The sequence below is a fragment of the Capra hircus genome, chromosome 28 (assembly GCF_001704415.2).
Source record: "Capra hircus breed San Clemente chromosome 28, ASM170441v1, whole genome shotgun sequence".
NCBI lineage: Eukaryota > Metazoa > Chordata > Mammalia > Artiodactyla > Bovidae > Capra > Capra hircus.
Genome location: NC_030835.1, coordinates 36,356,535 through 36,370,572, shown reverse-complemented (window position 1 = coordinate 36,370,572; position 14,038 = coordinate 36,356,535).

Sequence of the window (14,038 nt, the reverse complement as noted above, 5' to 3'; positions counted from 1 at the left end):
TGAGAAGATGCAAGAAAGGTTTAACAAGGACCTAGAAGAAATTAAAAAAAGAGTCAATATATAATGAATAATGCAATAAATGATATCAAAAACACTCTGGAGGGAACAAATAGTAGAATAATGGAGGCAGAAGATAGGATTAGTGAAGTAGAAGATAGAATGGTAGAAATAAATAAATCAGAGAGGAAAAAAGAAAAATGAATTAAAAGAAATGAGAACAATCTCAGAGACCTCTGGGACAATGTTAAATGCTCCAACATTCGAATCATAGGTGTCCCAGAAGAAGAAGACAAAAAGAAAGACCATGAGAAGATACTTGAGGAGATAATAGTTGAAAACTTCCCTAAAATGGGAAAGGAAATAATCGCCCAAGTCCAAGAAACCCAGAGAGTCCCAAACAGGATAAACCCAAGGTGAAACAACCCCAAGACACATATTAATCAAATTAACAAGGATCAAACACAAAGAACAAATATTAAAAGCAGCAAGGGAAAAACAACAAATAACACACAAGGGGATTCCCATAAGGATAACAGCTGATCTTTCAATAGAAACTCTTCAGGCCAGGAGGGAATGGCAGGACATACTTAAAGTAATGAAAGAAAATAATCTACAGCCCAGATTACTGTACCCAGCAAGGACCTCATTCAGATATGAAGGAGAAATCAAAAGCTTTACAGACAAGCAAAAGCTGAGAGAATTCAGCACCACCAAACCAGCTCTCCAAATGCTAAAGGATCTTCTCTAGACAGGAAACACAGGATGTATAAACTCGAATCCAAAACAATAAAGTAAATGGCAACAGGATCATACTTATCAGTAATTACCTTAAACGTAAATGGGTTGAATGCCCCAACCAAAAGACAAAGATTGGCTGAATGGATACAAAAACAAGACCCCTATATATGTTGTCCACCTCAAAACAAGGGACACATATAGACTGAAAGTGAAAGGCTGGAAAAAGATATTCCATGCAAATAGAGACTGAAAGAAAGCAGGAGTAGCAATACTCATATCAGATAAAATAGACTTTAAAACAAAGGCTGTGAAAAGAGACAAAGAAGGACATTACATAATGATCAAAGGGCCAATCCAAAAAGAAGATATAACAATTATAAATATATATGCACCCAACATAGGAGCACTGCAATATGTAAGACAAATGCTAACAAGTATGAAAGGGGAATAACAATAACACAATAATAGTGGGAGACTTTAATACCCCACTCACATCTATGGATAGATCAACTAAACAGAAAATTTACAAGGAAACACAAACTTTAAATGATACAATAGACCAGTTAGACCTAATTGATATCTATAGGACATTTCACCCCAAAACAATGAATTTCACCTTTTTCTCAAGTGCACATGGAACCTTCTCCAGGATAGATCACATCCTGGGCCATAAATCTAGCCTTGGTAAATTCAAAAAAATTGAAATCATTCCAAGCATCTTTTCTGACCACAATGCAGTAAGAGTAGATCTCAATCACAGGAGAAAAACTATTAAAAGTTGCAACATATGGAGGCTGAACAACATGCTGCTGAATAACCAACAAATCACAGAAGAAATAAAAAAAGAAATCAAAATATGCATAGAAATGAATGACAATGAAAACACAACAACCCAAAACCTGTGGACACTGTAAAAGCAGTGCTAAGGGGAAAGTTCATAGCAATACAGGCATACCTCAAGAAACAAGAAAAAAGTCAAATAAACAACCTAACTCTACACCTAAAGCAACTAGAAAAGGAAGAAATAAAGAACCCAGGGTTAGTAGAGGAAAGAAATCTTAAAAATTAGGGCAAAAATAAAGGCAAAAGAAACAAAGGAGACCATAGCAAAAATCAACAAAGCCAAAAGCTGGTTCTTTAAAAGGATAAATAAAATTGACAAGCCATTAGCCAGACTCATCAAGAAACAAAGGGAGAGAAAAAAAAGAAAGAAAGAAACAAACAAAGGGAGAAAAATCAAATCAATAAAATTAGAAATGAAAATGGAGAGATCACAACAGACAACACAGAAATACAAAGGATCATAAGAGACTACTATCAGCAATTATATGCCAATGAAACGGACAACTTGGAAGAAATGGACAAACTCTTAGAAAAGTACAACTTTCCCAAACTGAACCAGGAAGACATAGAAATTCTTAACAGACTCTTCACAAGCACAGAAATTGAAACTGTAATCAGAAATCTTCCAGCAAACAAAAGCCCAGGTCCAGACAGCTTCACAGCTGAATTCTACCGAAAATTTAGAGAAGAGCTAACACCTATCCTACTCAAACTCTTCCAGAAAATTGCAGAGGAAGGTAAACTTCCAAACTCATTCTACGAGGCCACTATCACCCTAATACCAAAACCTGACAAAGATGCTACAAAAAAAGAAAACTAGAGGCCAATATCACTGATGAACATGGATGCAAAAATCGTTAACACAATTCTAGCAATCAGAACCCAACAACACATTAAAAAGATCATACACCATGACCAAGTGGGCTTTATCCCAGGGATGCAAGGATTCTTCAATATCTGCAAATCAATCAATGTAATACACCACATTAACAAATTGAAAACTAAAAGCCATATGATTATCTCAATAGATGCAGAGAAAGCCTTTGACAAAATTCAACATCCATTTATGATAAAAAAAAAAAAAAACTCTCCAGAAAGCAGGAATAGAAGGAACATACCTCAACATAATAAAAGCTATATATGACAAACCCACAGCAAACATTATCCTCAATGGTGAAAAATTGAAAGCATTTCCCCTAAAGTCAGGAACAAGACAAGGGTGCCCACTTTCACTGCTACTATTCAACATAGTTCTGGACGTTTTGGCCACAGCAATCAGAGCAGAAAAAGAAATAAAAGGAACCCAAATTGGAAAAGAAGAAGTAAAACTCTCATTGTTTGCAGATGACATGATCCTCTACATAGAAAACCCTAAAGACTCCACCAGAAAATTACTAGAACTAATCAATGAATATAGTAAAGTTGCAGGATATAAAACCAACACACAGAAATCCCTTGCATTCCTATACACTAATAATGAGAAAATAGAAAGAGAAATTAAGGAAACAATTCCATTCACCATTGCAAAGAAAAGAATAAAATACTTAGGAATATATCTACCTAAAGAAACAAAAGACCTATATATAGAAAACTATAAAACACTGGTAAAAGAAATCAAAGAGGACACAAATGGAGATCGGATCGGAAGAATCAATATCGTGAAAACGAGTATACTACCCAAAGCAATCTATACATTCAATGCAAGCCCTAGCAAGCTACCAATGGTATTTTTCACAAGAGCTAGAACAAATAATTTCACAATTTGTATGGAAATACAAAAAACCTCGAATAGCCAAAGCAATCTTGAGAAAGAAGAATGGAACTGGAGGAATCAACCTGCCTGACTTCAGGCTCTACTACAAAGCCACAGTCATCAAGACAGTATGGTACTGGCACAAAGACAGAAATATAGATGAATGGAACAAAATAGAAAGTCCAGAGATAAATCCACGCACCTATGGACATCTTATCTTTGACAAAGGAGGCAAGAATATACAATGGAGAAAAGACAATCTCTAACAAGTGGTGCTGGGAAAACTGGTCAGCCACTTGTAAAAGAATGAAACTAGATCACTTTCTAACACCATACACAAAAATAAACTGAAAATGGATTAAAGATCTAAATGTAAGACCAGAAACTATAAAACTCCTAGAGGACAACATAGGCAAAACACTCTCAGACATAAATCACAGCAGGATCCTCTATGACCCACCTCCCAGAATACTGGAAATAAAAGCAAAAATAAACAAATGGGACCTAATTAAAATTAAAAGCTTCTGCACAACAAAGCAAACTATAAGCAAGGTGAAAAGACAGCCTTCATAACGGGAGAAAATAATAGCAAATGAAGCAACTGACAAGCAACTAATCTCAAAAATATACAAGCAACTCCTGCAGCTCAATTCCAGAAAAATAAATGACCCAATCAAAATATGGGCCAAAGAACTAAACAGACATTTTTCCAAAAAAGACATACAGATGGCTAACAAACACATGAAAAGATGCTCAACATCACTCATTATCAGAGAAATGCAAATCAAAACCACAATGAGGTACCGTTTCACGCCAGTCAGAATGGCTGCGATCCAAAAGTCTACAAGCAATAAATGCTGGAGAGAGTGTGGAGAAAAGGGAACCCTCTTACGTTGTTGGTGAGAATGCAAACTAGTACAGCCACTATGGAGAACAGTGTGGAGATTCCTTAAAAAACTGGAAATAGAACTGCCATATGACCCAGCAATCCCACTTCTGGGCATACACACCAAGGAAACCAGAATTGAAAGAGACACGTGTACCCCAATGTTCATCGCAGCACTGTTTATAATAGCCAGGACATGGAAGCAACCTAGATGTCCATCAGCAGATGAATGGATAAGAAAGCTGTGGTACATATACACAATGGAGTATTACTCAGCCATTAAAAAGAATACATTTGAATCCATTCTAATGAGGTGGATGAAACTGGAGCCTATTATACAGAGTGAAGTAAGCCAGAAAGAAAAACACCAATACAGTATCAGTTCAGTTCAGTTCAGTTCAGTCGCTCAGTCCTGTCCGACTCTTTGCGACCCCATGAATCCCAGCATGCCAGGCCTCCCTGTCCATCACCAACTCCCGGAGTTCACTCAGACTCATGTCCATTGAGTCCGTGATGCCATCCAGCCATCTCATCCTCTGTTGTCCCCTTCTCCTCCTGACCCAATCCCTCCCAGCATCAGGGTCTTTTCCAATGAGTCAACTCTTCCCATGAGGTGGCCAAAATACTGGAGTTTCAGCTTTAGCATCATTCCTTCCAAAGAACACCCAGAGCTGATCTCCTTCAGAATGGACTGGTTGGATCTCCTTGCAGTCCAAGGGACTCTCAAGAGTCTTCCCCAACACCACAGTTCAAAAGCATCAATTCTTCAGCACTCAGCCTTCTTCACAGTCCAACTCTCACATCCATACATGACTACTGGAAAAACCATAGCCTTGAGTAGATGGACCTTAGTCGGCAACGTAATGTCTCTGCTTTTGAATATACTAACGCATATATATGGAATTTAGAAAGATGGCAATGATAACCCTGTATGCAAGCCAGCAAAAGAGACACAGAAGTATAGAACAGTCTTTTGTACTCTGTGGGAGAGGTAGAGGGTGGGATGATTTGGGAGAATGGCATTGAAAAATGTATAATATCATACATGAAATGAATTGCCAGTCCAGGTTCGATGCAGGATACAGGATGCTTGGGGCTGGTGCACTGGGATGATCCAGAGGGATTGTATGGGGAGGGAGGTGGGAGGCGGGTTCAGGATTGGGAAAACGTGTACACCCATGGCGGATTCATGTTGATATATGGCAAAATCAATACAATCTTGTAAAGTAATTAGCCTCCAATTAAAATAAATACATTTATATTAAAAAACATTTTAAGAAAAGAGACTACATACATGAAAGGTTACTGGATATTTTTCAAACTTTTAAAGATCTTGGAAATGAAATATCTAGTTGTTTCAAAACCCTAGGGGCCATCAATAGATGAATGGATTAACTAAATATGGTACATATATTCAATGGATTTTTTTTTCAGTCTTAAAAAGAAACGTAATGGACCTGTCCACAGAGTCTGACTACCCCATGGAAACCCTCTTCACCACCCCTTTTTGATGGATTCAGGATCCCTAAGTGAGCCTGGTTTCTGGGAAGCCTCATTGTAGGCCTGATAAAATCTAGCAGGTATGAACTGACCAGGACTTTTGCTGCTGTGAGCTGAGGTAGTGATGAAAATGCCTGGAGGCACCTTTCTATCTCAGCTCAGTAAAACACTCCAGGGACTTCCCTGGTGGACCAGTGGTTAAGATTCTGTACCCCCAGTGCAGAAGGCCCAGGTTCAATCCCTGGTTGGGGAACTAGATCCCACATGCCACAACTAAAGCTCTCACATGCCACAGCTAAGACCCAATGGAGCCTAGTTCATTATTTAATTTTAAAAATACTTAAAATAACATGGTCCGTGTGTGATCTGAGTCCGGGGTCATAGTCCCAGCCACTGATGTGCATATTCCCGGAGTCTAGTTTTCCTTCTGCCACAGATTCCCATGTGACCTTGTGTAAGTCATTCCCAAGTCTGGCCTTGTTTTCCTTCCCTTTCAGTGATCAAGCTGCCTATGAGCTGAAGTTTTAAGACTATTATTTGAGCACTTGATATTTAGAAGATTTTAGTGGATAGATGTTTAGTGAATAAAAATGTTTGAAACGTACCTTTTCACGTCCATGAATTTTGCAAGGCCACTTAGTTCAGGAGGCCTCTTTTGATCACTGGGTTTTACTGCCTAGGTTTCTACTCAATCTTGAAATGACCAACTCCATCCCCAAACAAGCACCAAAAGATAAACATTGATTTTCTCTTCTTTTGGACAAATCTTTAAATCTGAAGTCCCCTATATTGGGGCTTCTCTGCTGGATCAGCAGTAAAGAATCTGCCTGCAATGCAGGAGACTTGGGTTCAATCTCTGGGTTGGGAAGATCCCCTGGAGGAGGAAATGGCAACCTACTCCAGTATTCTTGCCTGAGAAATCCCACGGACAGAGGAGTCTGGCAGGCTATAGTCCATGGGTCGCAAAGAGTCAGACATGACTGAGTATACACATACCTCTATTTCCATAGAGGTTTCTTTTCTCCCTTGCTGTCTGGTTGTGGGACCAGCTTTGCCTTGTGAATCTCCCCTTGTTGCCTTTACCTGTTTTCCTCTTTGAGGAACTCAAACTTAATCATTTAGATGACAATTTGCTTAGAAATACCACCAATGATTTCTATAATATACTACATACCAATGCAACCAGGATCTGTAACAAAACCTGGTTTTGTACAAATCACTTCTGTTAAGCACTCAGATAAACCTGATGTAATTCTGAGAAAATCTGGGGTGCACTAAGTCGACTGGAATACCATACTGGAATTCAAGAGTGTATGTGTTAGTCACTGAGTCGTGTCTGACTTTTTTCGACCCCATGGACCACCAGGCTCCTCTATTCACAGGATTTCCCAGGCAAAAATACTGGAATGGGTTGCCATTTCCTTCTGGAGTTCAAATTCTGACATCTGCTTTCTTTTTTTTTTTTTAAGTAGGATGACTTGGACAAGTCAATTAGCTTTTTGGAGCACTGGTTTTCTCAAATTTCCAAAATAATTTTTTTTCCTATAAGAGCAAACTAACTGTTAGAGCACTGGGTATCAATATATTTCATCCTCACAATAGCCTCATATATAGGTATTTTGTTTTCCCCATTTTACAGATGGTTTAAGCAGTTACCAGGTTAGTGGTGGAGTCAGAATTTGACCAGGCAATTGGCTCCAAATTCACACTCTTTTTAAAAAAAATTTGTTTTTCATTTAAGGATAATTGCTTTATAGCACTGTGTTGGTTTCTGCCAAACATTATCACGAATCAGACTCATGCTGTTAACCATAGCAGAACCTTGATTGGCTTCAGTTCAGTTCACTCAGTCGTGTCCGACCCTTTAGTCATATATAGAACGCCAACTCCCAACTCCCTGGTTAGACTTTTTTAAATTAATTAATTGACTTTATTTATTTATTTGGCTGTACCAGGTCTTAATTGTGACACATAGGATCTTTTAGCTGTTGTATGTAGGATCTAGTTCCCTGACCAGGGATCGAACCTGGGTCCCCTGCATTGGGAGCTTGGAGTCTTAGCCACTGGACCACCAGGGGAGTCCCTGGTTAGACTTTCATACTCTCAGCTCCCACTGATTTGTCACTGAAGAAACCAAGTACTAACCAGTATATGGGAGGAATGAAGAGCAAGGTAAATATCTAAGAACTTTCATGCTCTTAAATCCCTGGTAGAAGTAACAGCAGTATCCCCCATAATTCTATTCAACTCAGAAGGACTGACTTGTGACTTCTGGGACAGGACAGGGAGTCTGCTTGTTCTAAACATGTTGAGAGTGGAAAACTGTCTTTGAACTCCATCTTTAGGGAGGGAGTTGGCCTAGCTCATAGAGACACTTGCAAAGAGCAGAGGTGAGCTTCCCAATGGTGTCAATTACAGGTTCAACAGAGAAGAGACCAACGTTTGTCCCCAGTATTTTCCAGCTTCCTTTTGGAAAATGTTTTACTGTGAGAATTTCAAACTGGTGGCCTGTGGCTTCACATGGCCCACAGAACTAACCTGTTTGGCTTGGAAATTGTTGACCTACAGATTTTCTTTTTAATGTTATTAGTTGTCCACATTTGGCAATAAGAAGAGTACGGGGACTTCCCTGGAGGTCCAGTGGTTAACATTTTAACATTTGACGCTTCCAACGCAGGCGGCATGGAAGTGTTCACAGTTATATCCAAGTTGTCGGCCTACTGAAAAACCTGAAGTTCTGACAACAGTGCCACAATCAGCCATCAACTGGAGCTTAACAGATGCTGCAGTCATTGGAACAGACATGAACACAATTTCCACCCCCAGCAGCTCATTTCACTAATGTTCAGACCTCCTGGACTCCTAATAGCAACCGAAGTGACCATCCCTATTCTAGCCTCTTACCCCTTTTCCCTGACATCAGCCCCTTTCACCAGATGTCTAATATTTTTTCTGGGTGATCTGTTTACTTCATTTACTCAATTAGGGGCTATATCCAGGTTAAAAAACAAACAAACAAACCCTTAGCCTTGCTAAAATGCAAACATCTCCTTCAAAGCCATTTAAGGGAATAGTGTTAATAATGAGGATTTCAGGTATGCAGAAAATCCATTTTATCAAATGGCCTTTTGGCAGGACTTACCTGATGATAAATAGTCTTCAGAGCATAAAATATATACATTAAGACTTTAGGGAATTGTGTTTCATTTCACAGATGAAGTGCCAAAATTGTACAGATAATATGCTCCAAAGGTCTTGCCTGCAGAGAGCTGTAATGAGGATCAGGTATAGCCAACGTATGAAGAGACTATTGAAAATTCCTGAAATAGAAGATACATAACTGAATAAGACAATCCTTCATAGAGGGAATTTTCTTCATGATAATTCTTTATGAGAAGTTTTTCAGTCCTCCAAATTGGAATATGTGGCCTGAATTTGTTGTTGTTGTTTTACAGATTTGATACTTTCTAAAAGAATACCCTACTCTGGATTATTTTTAGATCTACTTCACAACTCATTCTTGACAATACTTCAGTCAGTTCAGTTCAGTCGCTCAGTCGTGTCTGACTCTTTGCAACCCCATTGAATTGCAGCACGCCAGCCCTCCCTGTCCATCACCAACTCCCAGAGTTCACTCAGACTCACATCCATCGAGTCAGTGATGCCATCCAGCCATCTCATCCTCTGTCGTCCCCTTCTCCTCCTGCCCCTAATCCCTCCCAGCATCAGAGTCTTTTCCAATGAGTCAACTCTTCTCATGAGGTGGCCAAAGTACTGGAGTTTCAGCTTTAGCATCATTCCTTCCAAAGTAATCCCAGGGCTGATCTCCTTTACAAGGGACTGGTTGGATCTCCTTGCAGTCCAAGGGACTCTCAAGAGTCTTCTCCAACACCATAGTTCAAAAGCATCAATTCTTCAGCGCTCAGCCTTCTTCACAGCCCAACTCTCACAACCATACATACCCTTGACTAGACGGACCTTTGTTGGCAAAGTAATGTCTCTGCTTTTGAATATGCTATCTAGGTTGGTCATAACTTTTCTTCCAAGGAATAAGTGTCTTTTCATTTCATGGCTGCAGTCACCATCTGCAGTGATTTTGGAGCCCAAAAAAATAAAGTCTGATACTGTTTCTACTGTTTCCCCATCTGTTTGCCATGAAGTGATGGCACCAGATGCCATGATCTTTGTTTTCTCAATGTTGAGCTTTAAGCCAATTTTTTCACTTTCCTCTTTCACTTTCATGAAGAGGCTTTTTAGTTCCTCTTCACTTTCTGCCATAAGGGTGGTGTCATCTGCATATCTGAGGTTATTGATATTTCTCCCGGCAACCTTGATTCCAGCTTGTGTTTCTTCCAGCCCAGGGTTTCTCATGATGTACTCTGCATAGAAGTTAAATAAGTAGGGTGACAATATACAGCCTTGATGTACTCCTTTTCCTATTTGGAACCAGTCCAGTGTTCTTGCCTGGAGAATCCCAGAGACGAGGGAGCCTGGTGGGCTGCCATCTATGGGGTCACACAGAGTCGGACACGACTGAAGTGACTTAGCAGTAGCAATACCTGCTGTTATTTCTCTAAAAACATTTACTTATTTTGAGTAATAATACCTCAAAATACCTCAAAATACCTCAAAATTCCTCCTACCTCAGCCAAGGGTCTCTGATGTTTATAAGCAATAGAAAATAACTCTAAATTTTTTCAAAACAAAGAGATGTATTGCACTTATATTGAAATACCCACATAGTTAAAGAAAATGTTGAACCATAAAATCTTGAAACGCAATCAAGGCAGTACCTAAGTCCTCAGCAGAAGTGGGCCCTGCCATTTTGTCACTCTGCTTCTGGCACCTTAAGTTCTGTATAGGTTTTCTTTTTGGAAATGAAAATTCCTGAAAGGATATGTCATTGACCCAACCCAGTCTCACTGCCCTGGTGGTGGGTGTGCATAGTCCAGCAAGTTCCCTTCTATTACTGATTGTGCAGCCAAAGGGAAGGTGCCTCTCAGATCTCCAACTTCAGGGCCCTGATGCTGTGCTCTGAGGGCCATCACTAGGTTAGCACAAAGCCCATGCTCCTCCGTCTCCTTCCTATCTTCTCTCTCTTCTTTAATCAGACCTGTATCCAAGTCTCACCACCCTCCCATCATCTTCACCCTCCTCCCTCATTTTCTCTGTTAAGCATTTCCCCAATAAATTTCTCACACATTTAAATCCATCTTCTCATCTGATCTTAAAGAAACTGGATTAAGATATCAAGTGTCATGTGGAGTAGGTGAGGACTGGTCTCTAAATGATGGGAAGAAAAAACACTTCTATTTCAACATCACCATATTCCACAGTTCTTCTGCCAGTGCAGAAGGAGAGCAGTCTTCATGCACTTTTCTCATCAGAAATAGTAATTAAGGAAGAGACCAAAGAGACCTCAGATTCTCACAACTCTCTTCATGGCCTCCCCTGTATCAGTATATTTATTTGGATCTTTGGGGAGGAAAATAAATAACAGAAATTCCATTTAAAACTGAATCAAAACCACTCAATATTGCTAATTATTAGAAAATGCAAGTCAAAACTATAGTGAGGTACCACCTCACACCTGTCAGAATGGTCATCATTAAAAAGTCTACAATTAACAAATGCTGGAGAGGGTATGGAGAAAAGGTAAGGCTCTAACACTGTTGGTGAGAATGTAAATTGGTGCAGCCACTATGGAGAATAGTATGGAGGTTCCTTAAAAAACTAAAAATAGAGTTATATGATCCAGCAGTTGCACTCCTTGGCATGTATCTGAACAAAACTCTAGTTCAAAAAGATAAATGTACTCCTATGTTCATAGCACAATAGCTAAGACATGGAAACAACGAAATATCCATTGACAGATGGATGCATAAAGAAGATATGGTATATATACACAATGAAACATTACTTCACCATAAAAGAGAATGAAATAAGGCCATTTGCAGCAAAATGCATGGGCCTAGAGATTATCATACTAACTGAAGTAAGTCATCATATGATATCACTTATGTGTGGAAACTAAAATAGAACATAAATGAACCTATCCGTGAAAGAGAAACGGAGTCACAGACGTAGAGAACAGACTGGTAGCCGAGAAGGAAAGGCTTAGGGGAGGGATGGAGTGGGAGGTTGGGGTTAGCACATGCAAACTTTGATGCATTGGATTAGCACGAAGAAATAAGTTTGTACTGTATAGCACAGAGAACTATACTCAATATCCTATGTTAAATCTATATCCTATAAACCTAGGATATATTCTATATCCTAAATAATGGAAAAGAATATTTGAAAAAAGAAAGTGAATGTACATATATATACATGTACAACTGAATCACTTTTATTGTACGGCAGAAATTAACACAGCATTGTAAATCAACTATACTTCAATAAAATATAAAATTTTAGAAAACTGAATCAAAACCAATGAATTTTATATTCTCAAGAACATGAGGTCAGAAGGTAGAATAGGTTTCAGGCACATTTTGATCAAAGGTCCTGCTTAATTTCTCATGTCTTCTCTTTGCTCTGCCCTTCTCTGTGGTTAGCTTTATCTGTGCTATCAAAAGCGACACAATGGGGGATTGTCTGCCACCTTTCAGATGCAACATATGCTTTGAATTATTGGCATATATTATATTTCTAATGGCAAAATGCACAGATATAGGAACCCAAGAGTAGAACTGAGAGATGGACAAGAGGATTCTTTATGCCATTACAGCTCATGAACTGCCTGCTTTCTTTCCCCAGTGTCTTGATTCTGTTGATCTGAGATTTTACCAACATGTTCTCCGTCCCTCCCACTCCATCTTCAAGACAGTAAGTCTGTCGCTGAAACAGAAGTTGACACCGCCACTTGGCTGTGTTTGGCTTTTTTGCACAATCAGGAAAACAGATGAGATGGAAGGTGTAAGTGTTGGAGGGACTGTGACCCTGACTCTGTCTACAAGAGAAAGAGAGTTCTATTCCTATGGACACCTTTCCTTAGCATCTATTTCTCTCTTCCTCCTTTGCATCAGAACCCCAATTTCCACCAATCATCCATTTATTCCCCTTATGACTCATGTGACTTCAGAGATAAAAATCCCATTCCCAGCCACAGAGAGGGGTCCTGACTAGTGATTCCATTTGCCTCACAATAAGAGAATCAGAAACCCAAGTTGGAAGCAGTCAACACATGACAACATCAAGCAGTGATTATTGGTGTAGGGATAGGGATCTGACCAAAGCTGGTCTAGTCAGGTGTATGGGAAGAGCTTTCATTACAACTGGGATTTAGAAAGTGAAGAAGTGTCTTGTCCTACAAGCTACTAGCAGCCAAGTTGTGATCTTGAGGGAAGGTAGTCTGTGATCTTTTCTATGATGTTGTTTAAATATTTAACAAAGGTTATTAGATTTACATCCCTGTGTTCCTGCCGCTCACTTCTAATTTATTTTAAAAGCATACTACTCAAAGTAGAACTCTGTTTTTCCAAATTACCCGAAGGAAAGATAGAACATTTTTCGTTACTTAACATTTCAATGACTAATTGAACGCTTGGCCTTAATATTATTTCTTTTTCCTAGAAATCAAGTTTGAGCCATCATAAAATGATTTATAGCAGATTGCTGCTGCTGCTGCTAAGCTGTTTCAGTCGTGTCCGACTCTGTGCGACCCCACAGATGGCAGCCCACCAGGCTCCCCTGTCCCTGGGATTCTCCAGGCAAGAACACTGGAGTGGGTTGCCATTTCCTTCTCCAGTGCATGAAAGTGAAAAGTGAAAGTGAAGTCGCTCAGTCATGTCTGACTCTTAGCCACCCCATGGACTATAGCCTACCAGGCTCCTCCATCCATGGGATTTTCCAGGCAAGAGAACTGGAGTGGGATGCCATTGCCCCCTCCGTTATAGCAGATTAAGGATCTTAAAAAAATCTTTTGGTTATTCTTTCTAATGCATTCCCACTATGTTTACAGTTCAAACTGCCTTGTCATCCCATTACTTCATTTTTGTTCATTTCCTGTTGCAAAAGTGAATTCACAGAAAATGATTTTGGGAGAGGACAGGTAGAAACACGAGTCCAGATTCTGTCCCAGTTGAGGAAAAGTTGCTGTTCTTTCTGAGAAGAAAGAGTCCAGAGTTATTGGCCTACCACTAGACAGCTGGCTGGTGATGTCAGATCAGGGTGCCAGATGGAGGGTTCATTGTGAATTGTGGTGGCCCACAAATTAAGCAAATTAGGTACTGTACAGTGGCAGCTTTGGTGACTGAAAGTCTATCTTACTGAGCTTTCACATAACTTGAAGTCCAGCCACTAGGGATGATAGATTC